This window comes from Narcine bancroftii, chromosome 12 (genome assembly GCF_036971445.1).
Source record: "Narcine bancroftii isolate sNarBan1 chromosome 12, sNarBan1.hap1, whole genome shotgun sequence".
In the NCBI taxonomy this organism is placed as follows: domain Eukaryota; kingdom Metazoa; phylum Chordata; class Chondrichthyes; order Torpediniformes; family Narcinidae; genus Narcine; species Narcine bancroftii.
This window is the reverse complement of record NC_091480.1, coordinates 35,689,706-35,715,931: the sequence shown is the minus strand read 5'-3', so window position 1 is coordinate 35,715,931 and position 26,226 is coordinate 35,689,706. Positions and strand designations below refer to the sequence as shown.

General features: G+C 44.9%; 1 long non-coding RNA gene across 1 annotated transcript in view; it reads right to left on the bottom strand.

Moving 5' to 3' along the window:
• Positions 1–269: 269 nt before the first annotated feature.
• LOC138746974 (uncharacterized) overlaps positions 270–26,226 on the bottom strand; it is a 29,779-nt gene continuing 3,822 nt past the window's right edge. The window contains exons 2-3 of the long non-coding RNA XR_011347218.1: positions 2,462–2,820; positions 270–1,128 (exon numbers count right to left, since the gene is read on the bottom strand). This is a non-coding gene — a long non-coding RNA (uncharacterized lncRNA). The remainder of the gene's footprint in view (positions 1,129–2,461; positions 2,821–26,226) is intronic.

Sequence of the window (26,226 nt, the reverse complement as noted above, 5' to 3'; positions counted from 1 at the left end):
TACACCTGTCTTCAAAAAATTGGCAACAACCTCACAATGGATCACGGCCCTATATGCCTGTTACTGGGCACTGTTGAACAAGCCCCGTTGTGATAGAGGCCCATTCGTGGGTTTCTAAAGCACTGACCTAATTCAGGATATGGACTCCTTTGACATGATTCTGTTGCCTCTAGTGCCACATGTACCATCCCTGCTTTGATCTCCCTGGTCCATGGCAGTGAATTGTGCGACCAGGCATATCAGCAGCGGGTCAGGGATCAGAAAGAATGTATTGAAACTGCGCTTTATTGATTTTGTGGTTTCTGGAGAAGCAGATATTCTCCTCAACAGTTCACATACATAGTTTGGGCCCTGGCAATCCATTCACACTGGCACCTTCTGCACTCTACAATTGTAGGTTAAGGCTGGTGCCCAACTCAGCATGGTGGCACCGCTCTTTCCTTTGGGTAAGAAGGATGTGGACAATACTGGAGCATAAAACCCAGACTGGCCCTCTATAGAAGAGCATGCCATTGGTTTTGTATCTTTATCTTTCCCTATATATATATATAAACCTGTTTGATTTTCTCCAGGTTTGTGTTTTTACTTCAATCATGGTGTCTGCAGACTTTCATGTTTTAATCTGCCCTGGTGGAGATGCCATTTATTGAATTAGATTCAATATGAGGCTCTCTTCAAAAGTAGATATTCCCAGAGCACATCTTAAAAAATAGCAAAAGCATCTTGCAGTGGTCTGACTGGTATTTACTCCTCAACTGTATCATCAAAGTGAAATACTCGTTCTTTGTGGGATCTCAGTGTGCAAATTGGCTGCCCCATTTCCTGCATTACCACACTTTGAGAGATATTGCTGTAAGGTGATTTGGGGTATTCTGAGTTAATGACAGGTGCTATATAAATCTCAACACAGTAGCAACATCAGCTACCATCCCAACTTCATAAAAGTGGCGATGGATTCTCCATGATACGCGGCATTTGAAAGACGTCCTCCTTTGTGTGGTGGAGCGAGGGTATCATTTTTAACTCTGAAGTCTTTAAGCAGCTCAGGCACGTTCTCGTGGCCCTCAGAGGATCAATGGAAGGAATTCTTTTGTATGGCAATCACTCTCCTTTAGGAAAGATTCCTGTCTTTAGAGAAAGACAAAAGTGTGTGAGTTTGAGGAGAGGGGAGAGAGCAACCAGCCTGCCAGCTGCAAGCAGTACAAAGAGAAAGACAACCTCTGACCCACGTGCAAAACTCCCGAAAATGGTACATTCTCCTCTTATTATAGCAGTTTAAACAAAAGTCCACTTTTGTTAACTTTGTCAGTTGGTGACTAGTTAACACAGGTCTCTTTTGAAGTTACATGCCTCAGTGCCTTCCCATTTATTTATCCTTGGGAATCTTTGGCTTTCTGCCTTAAATGTCTATGCATGAGTGCCGCAAATTCAATTAGTTATGGCCAACTGCAACCTAAAGTTGGAGAAATCCCTTTAGATCCATGCAAAGATGGATTTATTTTGGAACTCTATTTTGAATGTGAAAAGTGTGTGGGATTGGGATTTTAGCTTGGTGTTATACTGGCTTCCTCTGCCAGTTTACGCATTTTATGGAGAAGGTTTTGAAACCTTGTGGATCTATTCTCTCTGCTGTGTTACGTGGAAATAACAAGGTGACAGTTCTAGGCCCCAAGCAAAAATGCTTCAAAGTGCATGATTTTGAAAGGATTGATTTGCAAATTATGCTGCACATATAAAGGAGAGGATTGAAGGTGTTTTAGGGGTAGAATTTCCTCTTGTTTCCAATTGTTATATGAGTTACCAATCAGGCAAAAATCTACATAACCAGCACATGCAGGGAATTTAAAATATGGATTGCACCCCAAAACACTCAAACTTGCCTTTTGCAAGATCTTTTACTCTAGTTCAGGGTTTGACCTGCCTGACCATGTGCTCCTACTCATAAAGCTGGCTGCACACCCAAGGCAAAAATGAAAAGATTCCAATCATTGCACGGTATTGGATGGCTCTTCAAAATAATCTTGCAACATGGCGCAGTACGGTTGGTCTAGCGGTCAGCTCAACGCTGTTATAGCGCCAACAATCGGGACCAGGGCTTGAATTCTGCACGCTCTGTAAGGAGTTTGCATGTTCGCCCCGTGTCTGCGTGGGTTTTCCCTGGTGGGGGGGGGGGTTCCGGTTTCCTCCCACCATTCAAAGCGTACGGGCATTGCAGTTTGTAATTGGATGGCACAGGATTGTGGGCCGAAATGGCCCAGTTACTCTGCTGTATGTCTAAATTTGAATTTAAAAAGCAATATTAAATTTACAAAAGAACAGAACACAGCTCATGATTTAATATGCCAATTAAATAATTTGAAATCAGGTTCATTTATTAAAAAGAAACTGTATAATGGATTTGTTTATCACTGTTCTTAAAACTTTACTTAAAACAATTCCACATTAGCGTATTTTCTATTACCTTGCTTCAAAGAAGAGTTGGCTCTGCGATTCTGAAAATGGATTTTAATAGCTCCTTGAATGGTAGCTAACATGTGCATTTAAGTGTAAGTTGAGCACTGTTTCGCAATAGTATCTAAAGCAAAAACACTACAGCCTAGTTTTACACTGATAGCTGCTGGGTTGAAGTCAGTGGATTCAATCAGTGAACCTCAAACGCTCCTGGATAATGGCAGATGGCACCACATCTGCTCTGCGGCTGAACTCAGCATGAAGTCTGAGAATGAAGGCAGATCTTGCTGCGATTCGCAGTAATAGGCTGGGGCATCAGCCAGCTCACACTTGGCATAGAAGTAGAGTGATTTCAATGGAATTCCGAGCCTGAGAGAAAGTAATTTTTATTACATCATTGTAATTACTTCTGACTTTCTTTTGTTTAATTGATTTTTTTTAAAACTTAAAATGTAATTTTAATAAACATTTATATAAGTTTAACTTCATATAACTATTAATGTGAATTGAACTAGTTTTTGTTAAAAACTGTTATAATGCCTTGCAGAACTCAAATTGTGTCTCAAGCTTCCTTTTTTCAAACTATATTTAAAGATAGAAAAAACATAACATACAGTCCAATAATCGTCAAAAATTGATTTTACAAAGATATATATGTTTAAAAAACAAGAAAAAAATGTAAAATAAAAGAAAACCAAACCCCACTCTCCCACCCCTTTAGCCAACTCCCTTAAGGGGAGCCAAAAATATAAATTATATATTAAAAAATTATAAATGTTAAGAAAAATTCAAAGTATATCTAAATGCATATATTCCAAATGCGGAGACCATTTGCTAAGAAAAAAGGAATAATTATCATGTAAATTATAGGAAATTTTTTCCATAACAATATAAGTTTTAATTCATTATGCCACATATTAATCTCTGTATTGTCTTTCCAAGTACTCATAACACATTTACGCGCTACTGATAACACCAAACGTACAAAAGCAATTTGAATTTTATCCAATCCTAATCCCCACAACGAAATCAAATTACCCAACAAGAAAATCGTTGGGTCTAATGGTGATGTAAAGTTATACAATTTTTCCAAAACTACTTTAATTCCTTGCCAGAAGGTCCAAACAGCATGTAAAAAAGTTCCAATACATGAATCACATCTAAAACATGAGTCTGAATTACTAAACCCATATTTTTTCAGTTTCTCCGGAGTCAAATATAATTGATGTAAAAAATTATAATGAACCATTCCATATCTTACATTAGTCAATTTGATTACATTGTCCTGGGTGCGGTTTAAACTAATTTGGCAGGGAGGAGGGAACCTGTATGATAGGGCAAAGGACAGAAAAGATAAAACAGGAAAAGTTAGGTTAGGCAGTGAAAGTAAAAAATCAGAAAGAGCAAGGAGGGTGAAAAAAGCAAATCTGAAGGCTTTATATCTTAATGCAAGAAGCATTCGGAACAAGGTAGATGAATTAGCTGTGGAAATTGAGATAAACAAATATGATTTGATTGGGATTACACAAACATGGCTGCAGGGTGGGCAAGCCTGGGAACTTAACATCCCGGGGTATACGATATTTAGGAGGGATCGGCAAGAAAGAAAAGGGGGTGGGGTAGTATTGATGGTGAGAGAAGGGACCGACCGACACGATTGACAGGAAGGATATTAACTCAGAAGATGCGGGATCTATATGGGTAGAACTGAGGAATAGCAAGGGGCGGAAAACGTTAGTGGGGGTGGTATATAGGCCTCCAAATAGTAGTGTAGAGGTGAGGGAAGGCATTTAAAGAGAAGTTAGAAAAGCGTGCAATAAGGGAACAGCTGTCATCATGGGAGACTTTAATTTGCATATAGATTGGACTAGCCAAATTAGTAAAAATACAGAGGAGGAGGAATTCCTTGAATGTTTACAGGACGGTTATCTAGACCAATATGTCGAGGAACCAACTCGGGAGCAGGTCATTTTAGATTGGGTATTATGCAATGATAAGGGGCTAATCAACAATCTTGTTGTGCGAGGCCCTTTGGGTAGGAGCGATCACAATATGATCGAATTCTCACTCGACATGGAGAGTGATGAAATTAAAACCGAGACTAAGGTCCTGAATTTAAATAAAGGGAATTATGATGGTATGAGACGGGAGTTGAGTAAGATTGATTGGGTGGTGTTTATGGGGGAGTTGACTGTGGATAGACAATGGAAAGCATTCACAGATCTAATGGAGAAATTGCAAAAATCGTTTATACCGGTTTGGCATAAAAATAAACCAAAAAAAGGTGACTCAACCGTGGATAACAAGGGAAATTAGAGACAGCATTGGGTCCAAAGAGAGAGCATATCAATTGGCCAAAAAAGTACCGCAACCGAAGACTGGGAGCAGTTCAAGATGCAGCAAAGGAGGACAAAGGGATTAATCAAGAGAGCAAAAATAAATTACAAAAGTAAGCTTGCGGCAAATATAAAAACCGACTGCAAACGCTTTTATAAATATGTCAAGAGGAAAAGATTGGTGAAATCCAGAGTAGGTCCTTTGCAGTCGGAATCAGGGGAATATATAATGGGGAATAAGGAAATGGCAGACCAATTAAATTCTTACTTTAGTTCTGTTTTTACAAGAGACGATACAAATAACCTCCTAAGGATGTTGGGAAACATAGAGACTAATGCAAGGGAGGAAATGAAAGAAATCAGTATCTCTAAGGACATGGTCTTGGGGAAATTGATGGGATTGAAGGCAGATAAATCTTAAGGGCCTGATAATCTACATCCTAGGGTACTCAAGGAAGTGGCCATTCAGATAGCAGATGCTTTAAGAATTATTTTCCAGAACTCGATAGACTCAGGATCAGTACCCATGGATTGGAGGGTGTCATGATAATGAATATGTATGAGATGTACCGGAAGTCACGTGGTATGAGAGAGAGATAAGAGCACAAGCAGGAGAACAAAAGAAACTGGAGAATAAAGACTCGGAGAAGTTTACCTGATAAAACTTGTGTTTAATGTTTTATTAACTTCACATTTCGGGCCACAAATGTGACATTGGCGACGAGGATGGGATAAGCTTGAAGAAAATTAAAGACTAAACAAGATTACAGAGGATTACAGACAATTTCAAGGTGATAAGAATTTTCTCTTTGTCTCAGTACTTTTGGGGCTGGAATATTTCCTTATGGCTGGGGCAGACGGTGACTTTCTAACACATAGTGGAATTGCTCATCTTGACCCAACGGGTGATGCAAGCACTTTAAGTGTGAAGTGGAAGGCATGGCTGGAAGAATTTGAATCCTACGCCGACAGTCGTGGCCTATTTCTAGATACTGGTACAGTTGAACAAAAAGCGCAGAGAAGGGCGTTACTTCTTTTCACCGCAGGATCCGCAGTTCGGGAAACATTTAAGACACTTTTGAATAGTGGAAGAAAGGATGAGTACCGGAAAGTGGTAGATGCATTAAATGCACACTATGTAGTGACACCGAATGCTACATTTCAACGCCATTTGTTTCGGAGAACGAGACAAGAAGATGGCCAGACAATTGCTCAGTACGTGACGAGACTACGCCAGCTAGCTGTTGGATGCAATTACATGCCAGCTGATTTGGACAACCAATTACTGTATCAAGTCGTACAGCACTGCAGATCAGATAAACTCAGAAGACGTCTACTGGAAAGAGGGAGTGAGTTGGAACTCACCGATGCTTTAACCATTGCTGCTGCATTAGAGGCTGTTGAAGGGCAATTTCATACCATGACCCTGAAAGACAACTCAAGCCAGCAAATTAAGAGACTCTCACATCGCCATAACCAGCCAAGATATACGTCAACACAGGACGTGGAGTGTTATCGATGTGGAAACCGAGGTCACTTTGGAAAAGACCCATATTGCCCAGCCAAAGGCAAAGTTTGCAGAAAGTGAGAAGGTAAGGACCACTTTGCAAAGAAGTGCAAAAGCAAGTCCAATGCAGACCAGAAGAGGAAGAGTACAACTTCCAAAGGAAAAGCCTGGGGGAAAGGAAAGTATCCTGGAAAGAAAGATACCATTCGCCAGATAGACAGTGACGATGATGATACCCAGGAGGAACAGAGTTGTTACCAATTTACGTTGAATGAAGTACATCATGAGAAGGTCCCAGTGATCATTGGTGGAGTGACAGTGCAGGTCATTGTAGACTCAAGCAGTGACAGTAATGTGATTGATCGACATTTACGGGAGAAGTTGAAAAGGAAAAAGATCATCTGTACCTCAAAGAAGTGTTCCAAGAAACTGTATCCATACACAGCAACCAAGCCATTGCAGACCATTGGATGTTTTACTGCAACTGTTGAAGCTGGAGATAAGTACACCGAAGCAGAGTTTATGGTCATAGAAGAGAGGGGAGAACCATTGCTGAGTAGAAACACAGTGCAAGACCTGGCAATACTTCATATTGGAGCTTGTGTCAATTCAATTCAGTCATATGAGGATATGAAGCAAGAATTCCCCGCAGTCTTTCAAGGAGTAGGAAAGCTGAAAGGTCGACAATTGAAGCTAGCGGTAGATGAAACGGTCAAACCCAAGACACAACCAATGCGCCGAACTCCGTTTGGACTTCGTGGGAAAGTCGAAGCCAAAATTAAAGAATTGATCGAACAAGACATTATTGAACCAGTGGAACATTCGACACAATGAGTCAGTCCCGTAGTGATTGTGCCCAAACCAAAGGGTGACATAAGACTATGTGTAGACATGAGAATGGCCAATGAAGCTATAATTAGAGAACGACACATTATACCAACAGTGGAGGAAATACTTCAAGAACTAACTACCAGTAAGGTATTCTCAAAAATTGATCTGAAATGGGGCTATCATCAATTAGAGCTGGATCCAGGTTCCCGAGATGTAACAACATTTGTGACTCACTATGGATTGCATCGTTACAAGAGACTATCATTTGGAATTAATGCAGCTTCGGAGATCTACCAGTATGAAATCCATCGAGTGATTCAAGGCATTCCTGGAGTTGCCAACATTTCTGACGACATCATAGTCCATGCACCAACGAAGGAAGAGCATGACAAACGGTTGAGGCGTGTACTATCTAGACTACAGGAGGCAGGCCTTACCGTGAATGGAAACAAGTGCCAGTTCGGTGTGTCAGAAATGGACTTCATGGGACACAGACTTACACGGGAAGGACTAAACCCTGCAGAGGCCAAGGTGAAAGCTATTGCAGAGGCACGTGCACCTCAGAACGCAACAGAGGTGAGGAGTTTCCTGGGATTGGTCAATTTTTGTGCAAAGTTCATTCCTAATTTCGCTACAGTGGCAGAACCACTAAGGAAACTAACCAGGAAAGGTGTACCATTTCATTTTGGATCTGAGCAGAAGAAAGCGTTCACAGCGCTGAAGCAAAGCCTGACAGATGCAAAAATTCTTGGATATTACGATCCGGCGGCATCAACCAAAGTCATAGCGGATGCCAGCCCGGTTGGTTTAGGAGCTGTGTTGGTCCAGATGCATGATGGAGGACCAAGAATCATTGCCTATGCCAGCAGATCGTTATCAGATGTGGAAAGAAGATACTCTCAGACAGAGAAAGAAGCACTCGGACTTGTATGGGCCTGTGAGAGGTTCCATGCATATTTATACGGCATTGAATTTAAACTCATCACAGATCTTAAGCCATTAGAGGTGATCTATGCACCTAGATGCAAACCATGTGCCAGAATAGAGAGATGGGTACTCAGACTACAACCCTACAAATATAAAGTAATCCACATTGCAGGGAAAGCAAACATTGCAGATCCGCTGTCCAGATTGGTGAAGGATGGAAGTCCACAATTGGGAACAGAAACAGAGAGCTTTGTATGCTTCGTAGCTATTCAGTCGATACCGAAAGCTGTGACTACGAAGGAAGTCGAGAGAGAATCTGAACGTGATCCAGAACTCATGGAAGTAAGAGAATGCATACAGAGTGGACAATGGGACAAGTGTACTCACAAAGCTTACATTCCCATTAGAGACGAACTTTGTTGCATTGGACAGTGTTTATTAAGAGGTTGCAGATTGGTGATACCACAAAGATTGAGACCGAAGATCGTATCCTTAGCGCATGAAGGACACCTAGGTATTGTTGGTACCAAGCAAAACCTCAGGACCAAGGTATGGTGGCTAGGTTGTGATAAGGACGCAGAGAAATTTGTTAAAACTTGTCACGGATGTCAAATCACAAGTAGGAGTAATCCGCCAGAACCGATCCGGAGTACGCAACTCCCGACAGGACCATGGATCAACGTAGCTGTTGATTTTCTTGGACCTTTACCGACGGGTGAATCAATTATGGTAGTGATAGATTACTACAGCAGATACTATGAGTACGTGGTGTTGAAGTCCACAACCACTGAAAAAACAATACAAGCATAAGCAGAGATATTCGCAAGATATGGATTACCTGTTACATTATACTCTGACAATGGTCCACAATTCATTTCAGAGACATTTACGGATTACATGAGGACCACAGGTATCCACCATCATAAAGTAACTCCGAAATGGCCGCAAGCCAACGGAGAAGTTGAGAGACAAAATCAATCCATTGAAAAACGATTGAGGATTGCACACGCAGAAGGACAAAATTGGCGAGAAGCATTGCTATCTTATGTGGCTGTCTATCGAGCAACGCCTCATGCAACCACTGGAAAAAGTCCTGCAGAAGCATTTTTTGGGAGAAAAATCCGCACAAAAATCCGAGACGACCAGGAGATGAGGGACCACGATGCTGAAAAGAAAGGTGCAGCAAAGCTGTACACAGATTCAAAACGTGGAGCCAAGTACTCAGACATCATGCCAGGAGATAATGTTCTAGTGAGGCATGAAACTGGTGGTAAGCTAAACACACCTTATTACCATCAACCCTATACTGTCGTATCCAGAAGTGGCAGTATGGTGACAGTCAAGTCTCCGACTGGAGTCCTGTATAAGAGAAATGTATCAGGTGTAAAAAGGTACCAGTCCAGAGATACATCAAGCGAAGAGGTTGAAAGGCCAATACGAGATGCTGAAACTGAGAGACCTGATGATGTTCCAGAGGCAGTTACCAGCACTCCCGATGAAATGACTAGACCGCCAGAAACACCCGAAGCCGTGGCGAGCAGTATTTCCGACGCCGAGAGTGAACAACCGAGAAGCGACGACAATATCGCAGGCAGGCCGAAACGAAACCGGAAAGTGCCCAAACAATACGAAGATTTTGTGCCATAGTTTTAATAAGAACTTTGGGACAGTATTTAATCTTATATCATAAAGTGCATGTATGAGTGCTGTAGGAAGTAAATTTTATGTAGTTGAGTTATAGTATTACCATTAGTTACGATGTTTGTATGTTTCCGAGGGATATTGGTAAGTGAAGGTAAAGTTTATTTCTGATTAAAGGAGGGATGTCATGATAATGAATATGTATGAGATGTACCGGAAGTCACGTGGTATGAGAGAGAGATAAGAGCACAAGCAGGAGAACAAAGGAAACTGGAGAATAAAGACTTGGAGAAGTTTACCTGATAAAACTTGTGTTTAATGTTTTATTAACTTCACATTTCAGGCCACAAATGTGACAGAGGGTAGCTAATGTTACCCCACTATTTAAAAAGGGGGGGGTAGAGAAAAAGCGGGGAATTATCAGCCGGTGGGCCTTACATCAGTAGTGGGCAAAATGATGGAATCCATTATTAAGGATGTAATAGCGGAGCATATGACTAGCAGAGAAGGGATCGGACGGAGTCAACATGGATTTACAAAAGGTAAATCGTGCGTGACAAATCTATTGAAATTCTTTGAGATAGTGACAGGTAAAATAGATGGGGGAGAACCAGTGGATGTGGTGTACCTGGACTTCCAAAAGGCCTTCGATAAGGTCCCGCATAAACGACTGGCTTCCAAAATCAAGGCTCATGGGATTGGGGGCAAAGTATTGATGTAGATTGAGAACTGGCTGGGAGGTAGAAGACAGAGAGTTGGGATAAATGGCTCATTTTCTGAGAGGCAGGCGGTGACCAGTGGGGTGCCACAGGGATCTGTACTGGGACCACAGCTGTTCACAATTTACATCAATGATCTGGATGAGGGGATTGGATGGAATATCTCCAAATTTGCAGATGACACTAAGCTAGGAAGAGGGGGGTCAGGAAGCTCCAGTGTGATTTGGATAAATTGAGGGACTGGGCAGATACATGGCAAATGCACTACAATGTGGATCAATGTGAGGTTATCCACTTTGGTAATACAAACCGGAGGGCAGATTACTATTTGAATGGCAATAGATTAAGAGATGGGGAAGTGCAGAGAGACCTAGGGGTACTTGTACACCAGTCTCTGAAGGCGAGCATGCAGGTACAGCAGGTGGTTAAAAAGGCAAATGGTATGTTGGCCTTCATATCAAGAGGGTTTGAGTATAGGAACAAGGATACCTTACTGCAGCTGTACAGGGCCTTGGTGAGACCCCACCTGGAGTATTATGTGCAGTTTTGGTCACCTTATCTAAGGAAGGATGTTCTTGCAATGGAAGGAGTGCAGAGGCGATTCACCAGGCTGATACCTGGAATGGCAGAAATAACTTATGAGGATAGATTGCGCAAATTGGGATTGTACTCGCTGGAGTTTAGAAGATTGAGAGGGGATCTCATAGAGACCTATAAAATTCTGGCAGGACTGGACAGAATGGATGCAAATGGGATGTTTCCAAGGATGGGAAAATCCAGAACCCGGGGCCATGATTTGAGGATAATAGGCAAACCATTTAGGACCGAGATGAGGAGGAATTTCTTTACCCAGAGGGTGGTGAATCTGTGGAATTCATTGCCACAGAGGGCAGTAGAGGCAGGTTCATTAAATATATTTAAGAGGGAATTAGATCTATTTCTTCAGTATAAGGGTATTAAAGGTTATGGAGAGAAGGCGGGGATGGGGTACTGAACTTTAAGATCAGCCATGATCTCGTTGAATGGCGGAGCAGGCTCGAAGGGTCGAATAACCTACTCCTGCTCCTATCTTCTATGTTTCTATGTTTCTATATCTGACCAATCGTCTTCAGGAAAAATAAACACTAAATCACTCTCCCATTTAAGTTTAAATTTTTCCCAATCCAATTTATCCATATTATCTTGTAACAAATTGTACATAACTGAAATATAACCCATCTTTTGTACAGAGGAAATCAAAGACTTAAATCTCGACAAAGTAGGTAAATTCATCTCTCTACCCTAATTATCCTTTACCAAGGCTCTAAGTTGGTAATACACAAACAAAGAATTTAGAAATTTATCAAATCTCTCTCACATTTGATTAAAAGAAAGAAAGTGTCCCTCTTCAAACAATCCTGTATTGTCTTTATACCCTTTAAATCCCAACTCTTTAATTAATAATTTGGGTTTGGGGATCAAAAGATAAATTATCAATTTTAACTCCATTGAATGTTTAATAAGTGTCTCAAGTTTCCTCGATGCCAAAGTCTGTCGGGAAGTTCCGGGAAGAAGGTCTCAGGCCCGAAACATCGGTAATGTATCTTTACCTTCTAGCAACACTGTGAAACCAACAGAGTTCCTCCAGCATTTTTGTGTCTTTAACTACACACTCATAGCATGTGCCGACTTGCATTTTGCACTCCAGGAAGTTCCAGGGTCTAGTCTCCGTCCAGACCACACTGCCTGCCGCAAGTGTGCCCGAAGTGTGAAACAAGGCCATCTTTCTTCCTCCAGATCAGGAGAGAGTAGGGATTCAAATAGTAGACTGGATCAGCCATTATTTTACCATTTTTCACCATTTTACACTGGGATCAAGATGCCAAAATAATCTCCCTTCACAAGTTTCCTGCCTTTCTATTTAAATCTGCCACTAATCTCCCATATCATTTAGAGATTGATTAGCTGTACAGTTTTCAAACCCACTCACATTGCCTCATGGAAAAACTATTATTTCCAAATCGTATAACTTCCCTTTCAGGATTTCCCACTACAGTTGCTGATATATCTTCTGACCTCATGTTGAAGAAGATTCCTACACACAGATGAGTTAATGGCAAAAAGGCTTTCATTCTGCAGTAGAATGTGTAACTGTCTGCTCATCTGGTGTTGCTTAAGTTAATGAGAATATCCTACAAATGGACAGTCTACCATTACCCACACTGAGTCCTGAAGCATGGTTTCACCTTGAAATGTCCACTGTTTCCTTTCATGAATGCTGCCTAGCTCGCTGAGTTTAAGTGTGGATGTAAGCGTAGACATACAGCATGGTAACAGGCCATTTTGGCACATGAGTCTGTGGCGCCCAATTAACCTACAATCCCCGTACACTTTGAAGGGTGGGAGGAAATTGGAGCCCCCGGGGAAAACCCACATAGACATGGGGAGAACATGCAAACTCCTTACAGAAGCACGAATTTTTGAAACACGGTCCCGATCTCTGGTGCTATAACAGCATTGCGCTAACCGCTAGGCCAACCATGCAGCCCAGTGTTTCTCCAGCATTTTTATTTCTGCTCTTTAAACCCAGAACAAATCTTTCCCTAGAAGTGCTGGAGAAATTCAACAGGCTAAGCAGCGTCTACAGAACGTATAGGGACATTTCAGGCCTGAGCTCTTCATCAATGTACGGGCAAAGGACAGGCAGGCTCCTGGATAAGAAGGTGGAAGGAAACGAGGAGAGAAGGGAGGAAGGAGCAGGGGGAGTAGCACAGGCTAACTGTTAAGAGGTCATAGGCAGGGTAGAAAAAAAGCTGAGACGTGATGGGGAGGGTAGGAGAGGATGTAACGGCACCAATTTACCGCAGCTAACAAACAAATAAAGAATACACTCACTCACTTCTTTCAGCACACCGAGAAGTCTACTTTCTTTTATTATCCATTCGACACAACATTCCATTCTTAAAGCCCCAAACACCTTTATACAGATGCTTAACACACCTGCACATGTGCACTATTTACCCCTGCGCGTTGCATCGCTTATGTTATCAACAGCGGCCAGCAACGCTCCCAACGAAGGAAAGTACATGACCCCCAACAAGGGAAGAGAAGGGGTTAGGAGCTGGAGGAAAGAAGACAGGGAACAGAGGAAGAGAGAGAGTCGAGGAAGGGGTTTAATGGAAATTGGAGTTCAATGTTAATGCTTTCTGGATGGGGAGTGGCCAGATGAAATATAAGGTGTTATTCCTTCAATTTATGGGTAGCTTTGGTTTGGTAGTGCACGAAACCATGGACAGACATGTCTGTGAGGAAATGTGGAGGTAAAATGGTTGGCCACCTTGCTATTGTGGGCAGTCAGAGCAAAGGAGCTCAACAAAATGATCTTCCATTCTGCATCCAGTTTCACCAATGGAGCACTTCTGTGAATTGCTTTTCAACTCAGAGTCTGCAGACTTACATATTTGAAACATTTCCCTGGCCCCACCAGGCAGTACAATCATTCCATTATACTTGGAAGTCTCAGTGGGCTTGACCCACTAATTGGCAGCGATTATTCCACCTCCCACCGACATGGGACCAGCTTTATTCCCAAGCAAGTGGTCAGAAGATGGCTAGCTTGGCAAGCCACAGTACCAATCCATCGATGTCCTGAAGCTAAGCACCCCAGTAATTGCTGGTCCACAGATCCAATGCACAAGATTAAGGGTTGATCTAGTTGAGATGGGCAAGTTATTTACAGAGTGGATGGGTTAGAAAATAAGTCATTTTCATGAAGTGAGTAAGGACCTATTTTTTTTAATGTGTTAGAGCAGGATATCAAACCAAGATGAACAATAAAAGTGGAGATCAGCCAAGATTTATCTGAATAATGGAACTGTCACAAAGGGGTGAAAGGCATAGTTTTGTTCCTATAAGCCTTCCTGTCTTACTCAGGACTCAAGCCCTGAAAATGTCTGTGTTTTGGTAAGTAGAATTGTAGTCTATGTGAACACAGTTTCAAAGTTATCAATGAGATTGTGACTTTTTACGAAGTATTTGCTATTTAATGTTCCATTCTTCTCAGTCATTTCAACAACAGGAAAAGATGCAAAACATGGCATCGCTAGGGCTTAAAGCTGTAAGTCTTTTGTACCCAGAATCCTGCTGTAATTATTCATGCATACAACGCTGGGATTGACTTCTAGTGCATCACACAGATGAGGACTGCACAAGCGACTGGCAGGGGGTAGGAAAGGGAAGGAGAATGAGACTACAGTCTGAGCATTCTTAAATTCCCTCCAGAAAAGGGCCTAGCAACTTTCCAATAGCTGGCACCTCGTAAATGGTGGCCCAGTGGCGCAAACGTCTCGTTCATTTCCGTGTAAAAATGTACTTGTCCTGCCAGCCTATTTGCATGCATGGGATATTATTGTTTCCAGCAAAAATGCTCTGTTGTGGAAAGTTGTAATCTTTAAGTATTCTGAATGTTCAGGATAAGATCCAGTTCTAATAGTAATTTAGTGGATCAGTAAAAGAGTTTGGATAAAGGCAGTGGTTCCAACAAAAACCACATTGGTTTAAATTGTGATGTGAAGCCTTTGGCTAATGGAACCGTGAAAGAAATGAAGTTCCATTCCGATGATCCAGTCAGCATGTGAGCTCACAAGTTTATGTTTCTAGCAATTCTTTTTTATCTTGGAATAAGAGTGGAAGGAATTCCACTCCTCATGGCTTGTCTGCCATTCAATTAGTTCATGGGTAACTTTGCAGAAATAACTTGGCCCCTTAACCCATTCTTGTCCTGAAAATCTACCAACCATACTTCAGAGACACACACGGGAGAAGACCAGCAAAGTCCACGTTTCCGTATAGTCCCTAGACATTTACATCATTCCATTGATGTAAATGAATATATCTGTCTCAGTCATGCACAAATTCAATAAATAAACCCTTTGAAGTGGAGAATTCGAAAAGATCTACAACTCTCTGCACTGATTTCCATTGTAAATGGCCGCTTCCTTTCCCTGAGTGCCTAATTCTAAACTTTACACTGGAGGAAACAATCGCTCAGCCACCCCATTTCAATTTGATCACCTCTCATTAATGATTGGAGGTCATTCACCTCCAGAAGCAGCCTCAGGCAGTGGTTCTCAACCTTTTTCTTTCCACTTTAAGTAATCCTTATACCATCAGTGCTCTGTGATGAGTAAAGGATTGTTTAAGGTGGTGTGTGAGTGGGAAGGGAAGGTTGAGAACCACTGCTCTGGGCCCAATAGTTGCTGAAATATTTTGCTTGAGAAAAATTGTCATTGGCCCATTTCGTTTGGAGTTCTGAAACCGTGCACATAACGAGTCAATGAGGTACAATTTTCAACCTTTTTCTTTCTACTCACAAAGCACCTTACCTCACAAACCCTTACTGATCACAGAGCACCTACTGCATAGGGAATACTTCAAGCGGTATGTCAGTGGAAAGGAAAAAGGTTGAGAACCACTGGAAGGAACCTTTGCTTCATAGACTCCAAGCCAAGTGTACCCATTTTTAGGTTCACACATTACTTCAAATTAGGACTTACTAAAGCTCTGCAGTGCACCACCAAGATTTTCTCACTTTTGCATTCCAACCCCTTTGCAATAAACACTAAGCTGTCATGTTATGTCCCACAGTTTGCTCTCCTTCCATGATTTCTTGCTGTGTCATTGGTCTATTGATCTATATTTTGCCTCTGAAACTGTTTTAAACTTTAGTGTTGTATTTCAAATCAACTAAAACACGGAATTTTGAAATAAAAACACAAAGTACTGGAGAAGCTCAGCAGGTCAAACCGTGTCCTTGATGCAACAGAACTGACCGGGCTTGAGCCCTTCATCAGAGTAAATGCTGGCAACTGTCTGAACAAAAGTGAAGGGGGGGGAGGGGGAAGGAGGGATAGAAGAGGCAGGAGATGATAGGAGGAGAAAGGAGGGAGGGGACAGCAGCCATGTGGGGGCAGGGGTATGGCTGGGCTGGGTGGGAGAAAGAACTGGAAAGACAGGAAAAGCGGGGAGGGGAAAGAAAAGGCGAGCAAGTTTGATCAAAAGCAGTAAAGTCAGTGATCATGCTATGTGGCTGGAGGGTGTCCAGACAGAAAATAAGGTGGTGTTCCTTCAATCTACAGGTGGTCTGGTTGCCTGCCTGTCTGGCATCGGACTTGTCAGTCACCAACGAGCCTGCAGCAGACGTGGACATACCCCTCCATAAATCTTCGTCCGCGAAGCCAAGCCAGAGAGAAAGAGAAGGTCTGGTTGGGACAGTACACAAGGCCATGGACAGACTTGTGAGTGCGGGAGTGTAACTCACAACTGAAAGATCACTATTTGTGTAGTTACATTTTATCTTCTTTCTTTGGCTTGGCTTCGCAGATGAAGATTTATGGAGGGGTAAATGTCCACGTCAGCTGCAGGCTGACATTTTATAGCAGTATGCAATCATACTGCTATTGGTTTTTCCATTACTTTTTCTTTTGTGAGGTGAGTAAGTTTCAAATCATTCCCAGAATTAGGCTTTGGCCCCCATTCTATTTCTGCAACACTATTCTCTCCTCTGCAATGAAGGCTGATACACTTTAATGAAACAGCTATGTTGTGGTGATATGGCTGTATGCACTAGCTGGTCCGCCCTCCAGGATTTCCCTGCCTTGATCCTACCCATGTGACCCTGGGTCATAAAGGTCGAGTCCCCTCTCCTTCCCACTCATTTCCTAGCCTAGACCCGGGCCAGCAGTCTCTTGCTCAATAAAGTCTAACATTCCCCTCAGTCTTCTGTCTGCATCATTATTGGGGTGACCAATAGCGCCCAACAATTTATTAAGCAAGATTTTAGAGCTCTCCAGTTATGGAGAAATTGCTGCACCCTGAAAGGCTGGAGGTAGACCAACAAGTCCTGGTGCATCAGAGCGTTTCGAGCAGTGGGTGAACTGTTTTAATAATTTCCTTGACGCCGCTGCAGAGGTGGTCGACTCAGATGAAAAGAAGCTCAAGATCCTTCAAGCATGAGTCAGCCAGAAGGCCTACCTGACCATCCAAAGCAGCGCGACCTACACTGAGGCGATGGCTGAGTAGCGGGAGCTATATAAACCCAAGGTGAACTCGGTTTACTCCCGTTACTTGCTGGTGTCCTGGAACAATAGTCTGATGAGTCTGCTGAAGAGTTCGTCTGATCTCTGGTCACACTGGGAAGAGACTGTTTGGGGGTTCTCATAGGCCTGGGCATGATATCGCTGAACCAGTGCATGGAAGAGCTGATCAGAGGCGCCTTCGTGTCAGGGTTAAGGTCAGACTACATCCGGCAAAGACTCCTTGAGGAAGACCCGCACCCTCTCAAAAGGGCTATCAAACTGGTCAGAACTCTGGACTCAGCCCAGCACCAAGTGGTGTTGATCGCGGGCAGAAGCGGGCCAACTGTGTATGTTCCACCATGAGGGCCATCGGGACTTAACGTCAGACATCAGCGACCCGACCGCGGCCGCAATCATGCCGACCCCATTGTCGAGATGCAACTTCTGTGAGCAGACCAGGCATGCGAGGCGCCTCTGCCCCACGAAAGGAGTGACGTGCTTGGGCTGTGGAAAGAGGGGCCACTATCTAAAGGTCTGCATGTCTCGATCGCAGCCAGCGAGCAGTGCGTTGTGTGTCCCTGAAGAACTTCCGGCACTGACCACATGCGTGGTGGGGGGAGCGCCATCTTACCAGCCATCACTCCCAACCTCGGCACCTCAGCCTACTAATATAGTGATCTCACTTCCGGCTGCCTCGACTCCACTTCCGGCTTCTTCTTCATCCGATGCTGCATGGTCAACATGGAGGACGACATCTTGGGCGAGCCTCCCCACCGACGATGACGATGAAGGAATGCCGCTCCTCGCTTCAGTGACACTGAACCAAGCCAGACCTCACCCGATCTCAAACTCAATGATGCAGATCGAGGTGAATGGACATAAAACTAACTGTCTTTTTGATAGCGGCTGTATGGAAAGCTTCGTACACCCCTATGTGGTCCAGAGACTCTCCATCCCGCTCCGACCCATGACCGAGATGTTTTCAAAGGTGGCTAAGGACCAACAGATGAGTATCTGGGGGTATTGTGTAGTGTCACTGATAGTTGGTGGGGAATGTTATAACGGCTTTGTGTTATTAATCATGCCCTGCCTCTATGCACCGATCCTCCTAAGCCTTGACTTTCAGAGTCAGTTTAGGAGTGTGATGATGGCGTTCAAAGGGTCCCAGCCACCAGTGACCATTTTCAGTCCACAGCATTTGGGTGTCCATCCCCAACTGGATAGCTAGACCCCGTTACCGTCCTGTGGCCCCGGCATCCAATCTCCGACACCGTCCAATGGTATTGGCACTCGGTCCCCGGCACCATCCAGCGGTCCCGGCACTCAGTCACCGACTATGACCTGTGGCCTCACCACCTTAAGGGTGCCCCTTCCGTCACCCCGGATTGCAAACCCTCGCCACCAAGAGTCGGCGCTATAGTTCGGAGGATATGCAATTTATCCAGGCTGAAGTCCAACGACTCCTAACGGAGGGGATCATAGCCCCTAACACCAGCCCCTGGAGAGTACAGGTCCTCATGGTCAGAGGGGCTGGCAAGCCCTGGATGGTAATTGACTATAGTCAAACCATCAACAGCTTCACCCATCTGGATACGTACCCGCTCCCCCGTATAGCCGACTTGGTCAATAAGGTTGCCAAATACAGAATTTTTTCAACTATTGACCTCAAGTCGGCTTACCACCAACTCCCCCTCTGTTTGAGCGATTGAATCTATACTGGATTCAAAACCGACGGGAAACTCTTCCATTTCCTGCGGGTGCCCTTTGGTGTTACTAACGGTATTTCTGCTTTCCAGAAAGTAATGGACCAGATGGTGGAAGAACACGGGCTGACAGCAACATTCCCCTACCTCGACAATGTCACCATTTGCAGCCATGATCAGCAGGACCACGACGTAAATCTCGCCAAGTTCTTGCGTACAGCCAAGTTACTTAACTTGACGTACAACGAGGACAAGTGCGTGTTCAACATGGAGCGCCTGGCTCTTCTTGGATGTATCATGGCACATGATGTCATTGCTCCCGACCCTGACCGCATACGACCCCTTCTGGGACTCCCTGTCCCGAACACCCTGAAGGCACTGAAAAGATGCCTAGGCTGTTCTCATATTACGCGCAGTGGGTGCCCAACTACACTGATAAGGCCCATCCCCTAATTCGGTCAACCACATTTCCACTATCGGCCAAGGCCCAAGCTGCTTTTAATCAGATCTGTGGGAACATCGCATGCTGTGGATGAGTCCGTCCCCTTCCAGGTGGAAAGCGATGCCTCCGACTTCACACTGGCCACCACATTAAACCAGGCAGGGAGGCCGGTAGCACTTTTTTCCCGCACCCTCCATGGCCCCAAACTCTAGCACTCCTCTGTCGAGAAGGAGGCGCAAGCGATCGTTGAAGCAGTGCGCCACTGGTGGCACTACCTAGCCAGTAAAAGATTTACCCTGTTGACTGATCAGAGGGCAATGGCCAAACAACGGGGTAAAATCAAAAATGACAAGATTCTGAAGTGGAGGATTGAGCTATCCACCTACAACTATGACATCTTGCACTGGCCAGGTAAGCTCAACGATCCCTCAGACGCCCTATCCTGAGGGATGTGAGCTTGTGCGCATCTCAACCATTTCCAAGTCCTGCACAACAGTCTGTGTCACCCCGGAGTTATGAGGTTGTATCATTTTATCAGGTCAAGGAACCACCCGTACTCTGTCAAGGATGTCTAGTCCACAACCAGATGCTGCCAAATCTGCGCCCCCAGTTCTACCGGCCAGAAAAGGTACACATCATCAAGGCCACTTGCCCCTTCGAATGATTCAGTGTCGATTTCAAGGGCCCCCTCCCGACCACAAATAGGAACACCTACTTCCTGACAGTTTTTTAGGTTCCCCTTTGCAAAACCCTGCCCGGATATGACCTCAGCCACGGTCATCAAGGCCCTGAGCACTATCTTCACTCTGTTCAGGTACCCCGATTATATTCATAGTGACCGGGGGACCTCGTTCATGAGTGAGGAGCTGCGTCAGTACTTCATGACCAGAAGTATAGCCACCAGCAGGACCACCAGTTATCACCCGAGAGGTAATGGCCAGATGGAAAGAGGGAACGACACCGTCTGGAAGGCGGTGCTCCTGGCCCTAAGGTCCAAAAACTTGCTAGTGTCCCGCTGGCAGGACGTGTTGCCCAAAGCCCTCCACACTATCCAGTCATTACTCTGCACCGTTACTAACACCACCTCACATGAACGCCTCTTTTCCTAGGAGGTCAGTGAATGGTTCTTCCATTCCTCCTTGGCTGACATCCCCAGGGCCGGTTCTCCTTCGGAGGCACATCAGAGGCCATAAAATAGATCCACTGGTTGAAGTGGTACACCTCATTCATGCAAACCCCAGTATGCATTTATGAGGTACCCGGACGGCCACGATGACACTGTGCCCATACTAGACCTAGCAAGGGCTGGAGACCCAGAGGCTGCCTTGCCAGCTGCTGAGCACGCCGCGAACCCGATGGTGCCACATCCAAGCACAGGCCTGGAGTCCGAGCCACCTACTTTGCAGCGGACATCTAGGCTCCTACCCTTCCTGCAGCTGTGAAGGACCCCCCAATACTCCAGAAGTCTACTTCCAGCATCCCAACCCCCACAGTGCCATACTGACACACCGGTTCCCCGGCAGTCCGGTCCAGTAGACGGAGGAGGCCGCCTGTGTGGCTCAACCTCTAGCTGGTGGGGGGCTCCCGCTTCTTCAACCTGGTTGTTCTTTAATTGTTAAATATTTCTGTATTGCTCTTTTATTGTATCCAGGTTTTGTTGTTACCGGTGGGTTCTTTTTTAAAAAGGGGGAGTGAATGTGGTGATATGGCTGTATGCACGCTGGCCAGCCCTCCAGGGTTTCCCTGCCTTAGCTCCTACGCATCAGAGGCCCCGGGCCATAAAGGTCTAGTCCCCTCTCCTTCCCGCTCATTTTCCTAGCCAAGACCCGGACCAGCAGTCTCTTGCTCAATAAAGCTTATCGTTCCCCTCAGTCTTTGTCTGCTTCATTATTGGGGCGACCAATAGTGCCCAACATATGTCTTTATTATCAACCCTCACATAACGGTCTGCACAACGCTATTATAGCGCCAGTGACCTGGGTTCAAATCCAGTGCTCTCCCCACATCTGCATGAGTTTCCTCCGGTTGCTGAATTTTCCTCCCACCCTTCAGAAACGGGGTTTGTGGATTCATTGGTGTATTTGGACGGCACGGGCTCATGGGCCAGAAGGCCCTGTAACTGGGCTGTACTGTATCCCTAAATTAAAAAATATATATACAAATTTTCCTTTCATTTCCTCACTGGCTTCCACATTTATTTTTACTTTACATTGTTGCACAATTTCTTATAATCTTTGCTCTACTACTTTGTTATATACCTTGATGAAGGGCTCGAGCTCGAAACGTTAGTGATGTATCTCTACCTTTGCTACATGAAGGCACTGTTTGACCTGCTGAGTTTCTCCAGCAATTGTGTGTTTTTATTACACTACTTGTTCACCGTATCCTCTCCTTGTCATTCTTCCAATTATTTACTGCTGCAGTCTAAAGTATCCAAGTTTTCCGCTTTACCATACTGCTTAGGAGCACAGTAAGATTATTTCTTCAATATAATTCTAGCTTTAATCTCCTTTGTTTACCAGGAGTGACACATCTTTCTCATGGGGTTTTTATTTATGTGTGTGCATTCATTGAGAAATTTTAAAAATTTACTTTAGTAATTGCTTTTCTAATAGTAAGCAAATTTTAAATGCTCCTTTCGCCTTTGGAAAACCCCTTTAATTTTCTTTGCCAATCTTTGAGAAGATTTGACTGAAGTTCCACATTTTAGAGGACCTGCATTTAAGATGAGGTGGGGTTGGAGTTTAAAGGAGTTGTTTGGAGCAGTTTTTTTTTAATGCAGGTATCTGGAACAGGGTACTGCAGTGATAATGAAAGCAATTACAAAAATGACATTTAGGAGTCTTCTAGATAGACACGCGAAAATGCAGGGAATTGAGAGATGTGTATCGTGCAAGCAGCAGATTTTCGTTTAAAATGGGATTGTGCACCTGCATTGTACTGTTTTGTATTCTATATTCTATTTACAACCAAGGAGGCCATTCCACCTATTGCATCTGTACAAATCAGTAGATCAACCCAAAGAGAAGCCTAATAGCTTGAATATGTTCTTGGGGAGCTAAGCAGACTCAGGCCTGGTCATTTCTTGCAGGGGAGACCACCAGGTGCTGTAGGTTTCTGTGAGGGGCACTGAACAAAAGCGGTGACTCTCTGTCTGCCTTACAGTAGACAAAAGTTAAAGAATTTCATGTATGTTAGATTCTAAATGTAGTATTAGGTGTCAATAATGGGGCCTTTACCCATTCCTTGCAGAATATACAGAATTCCTTTTCAAGGACACATACAATAATTCCATTGTTCTTCCACCCTTCAAGAGAAATAATGTGTCCTCTTCTCCCCTCTAACCCTCAACCAATTACCTTATGTATTTGCCTCCTAGCTTTTGACCCCAACATTAAGGGAATTGGGTTCCTTCCTGGAGGAGTGGGAATGGTGTGATTACCCTGAGAGGTGACATAGATTTCATGGGTCAAATGGTCTCCTTGTCATAAGGAAATATATTCCTCACCACACAAAAATAAATGAAATTTTAGTTTATACCCTGCTTAAGCTAAAATTTATATCTTGTCTCCGTACACCAGCATTGAATTATACCAACGTATCTTTCTACATTGTAATCATCAAAATTATGCCTGGGAGCTTTCAGAAATAGAACACTTTCCAGCTTTGTATAATGGTGTCAGGATCAGGAAAAAGCCATTTTGGTCAGGCATCATTCAGTCCTCTCTATCCCAGGATAATCTCTGTCGAATAGCCACCCCTCCATGTTACTGTTCCTTTCTTATGTCAATGACGCTGCGGGTCAAACCACTTCCTGCCTGATCCATCTGGTGTTGAAAGTGCACTCAGTTTTTGAGGTGACAGGTCCCTGCCTCAATCTGCTTCATTATTCAAAGTTTATTCTGTAATCTTCATGCTTAGCTTCTCCCTTTAAAAATAAAATGACCCTTTGCTCCATATGCAGTTGAACAGAAATGAAAAGTCACAGTTGGTCAATATTATACACTATTTCTTGTTGTTTCCTGTCAGTGTTCAGAGGATCACAGGGAGAGACTGTGTTCATTTCCAACATTCAATCTGCATGATCTGATGGCGGCATCAGGTGAAACCTGATCTGATGTTTGCTTACCAGTTCTCTAAGATTTTAACACAACATAAAAAAGATCCACGACATCACAACACCTCTACAGTTGGCGGTGTCTGGGGGGGCTCTCAGTTGGTCATGGAGGGCCGCAGCGCACCCAATAGGTCTGGAGAGACACACTTTAGCAAAGCGGCCTTTCTTGTCGCCTCGGGAGCAATGTGAGTTCCTCGCGGGGCATTTCTTTCGGGGGTGTCTGTCCAACCCACACCGGGACCCGCAGTACTTACAGCCGCTGACTGCATTGGCAGTGGCGATCATCTCTTCCATGTGAGGCCCCTCCGCAACTGCTGTCATTGGCATCGACCAGGCCGGAGGTTGGGGGAGTCGAGTATCAAAGGCCTCTACATGGTGAGCTGCAGCTTCTAGGGACACCTACCCACTGCCCCGCATCGCCAACATGGTCATTGAGATAGCCCAGTACAGGATTTTCTCCATGACTGACCTAGTCGGCCTATCATCAGCTCCCCATCTATGCCAAGGATAAACCTCATACCACCTTTGAGGTAGACGGGTGGTTCTACAATTCCCCCAGGTTCCTTTTAGGGTCACAAATGGGGTCTCCATGTTCCAGTGGGAGATAGACCAAATGATAGACTGGCACAATCTAAAAGCGACCTTCCCATTCCTGGACAATGTCACCATCTGTGGCCACGACCAGCAGAACCGCAATGCCAACCTGAAGAGATTGCTCCGAATGGCTGAGGCGCTGAACCTCAACTACAATAGGGAGAAGTGTGCGTTCAGCACTACTTACCTCGCCATCCTGGGGTACATCGTGGAACATAACGTCATCAGTCCCGACCCCGAGCGCTTGCATCCACTAAAGGAACTGCCCCTCTCCCACACACTCAAGGCTCTCCGCAGGTGCCTAGGGCTCTTCTCTTACTATTCCCAGTGGGTCCCCCACTTCTCGGACAAAGTCTGTCCACTGGCCCAAGCCACCACCTTTCCCTCCCCCCCCCCACCGAGTCACAAGTGGCCTTCACCCACTTCAGACAGGACATTGCCAATGCCACGATGCATGCTGTGGGCAAGACCACCCCATTCCAGGTGGAGTGCGATGCCTCTGACATTGTCCTCAATGCCACCCTCAATCAAGGGGGAAGATCCTTGGCCTTGTTTCTCCAGGACCCTCCACAGTTCAGAGTTCAGGCACTCCACCATCGAAAAGGAAGCCCGGGCGATCATGGAAGCAGTCCGCCACTCGTACCGCTACCTGGCTGGCAGAAGGTTTACCGTTCTCACAAACCAGCACACGGTTGCATTCATGTTCAGCACCAGCCACAGGAATTAAATCAAAAATGACAAGATCTTGCACTGGAGAGTCAAGCTGGCCACCTTCAGCTACAACATCCAATACAAACCGGGGAAGCTCAATGACTCCCCCGACGCCCTGTCCCAGACCTGCACCAGTGTGCAGTCCGAACAGATTCAGTCGCTGCAAGACACCTTCTGCCACCCGGGTGTCACATGCCTGTACTATTTTATTAAGTCCTGGAACCTCCCCTTCACTGTCCAAGAAGTGCGGACCATGACTGCATCCTGCAGAGTTTGTGCGGAGTGCGCTTCTTTCACCAGCCACAGACCATGTAGACAAGATCACTCGGCCCTTCGAGCGACTCATCGTCAACTTCAAGGGACCACTGCCTTCCAAGAATAAGAATAAGAATAAGAATGTCTATTTCCTCTTGGTCATAGACGAATACTCCCATTTTCCCTTGACAATCCTTTGCCCTGACACCTCCGTTATCTGCCCTGACGCAGATCTTCACCATGTTTGGATACCTGGCATTCATCCACAGCGATCGGGGGGTCTAGCTTCATGAGTGAGGAGCTGCACCAGTACCTGGCGGTGCGAGGCATTGCGCCTAGTCACACAACTAGCTACAACACCATGGGCAACAGGTCGGTGGAGTGCGAAAATGGGATGATCTGGAAGGCAGTCCTCCTGGCTCTGAGATTGAAAGGCTGGTCTATCAATTATTGGCAAGAGGCCCTTCCCGAGGTGCTCCACGCCATATTGTCACTCTTGTGCTCGGCTACCAATCAGACCCCTCACGAATGCCTTTTATCCTTTCCTAGGAAATTGATGACTGGCATCTCACTGCCAGCATGGCTGATGTCTCCGGGACCAGTACTCCTCCGTAAACACGCGAGGACCCACAGATCTGACTCTCTGGTTGAGCAGATGCTCTTCCTCCATTCAAACCCAAACTATACCTATGTCAGGTACCCCAATGGACATGAGGACACTGTCTCAACCAGGGTTCTGGCACCTTCTCACCCTGGGCACCCCTGGCCCACTCAGGATTTCCCAGGAGCTGACCACTTCCCTCCGCCTCTCTAGTGGGCCCCACTCCTTGCAGACTCGCCCCATACCTACGTCACCTTGCTGCCAGACACCATCCTCCCCACACCGCCGGCTGACCCGGCCACCCTGGACCCAGCAAACCCTAAGCAGCCCTGTCCC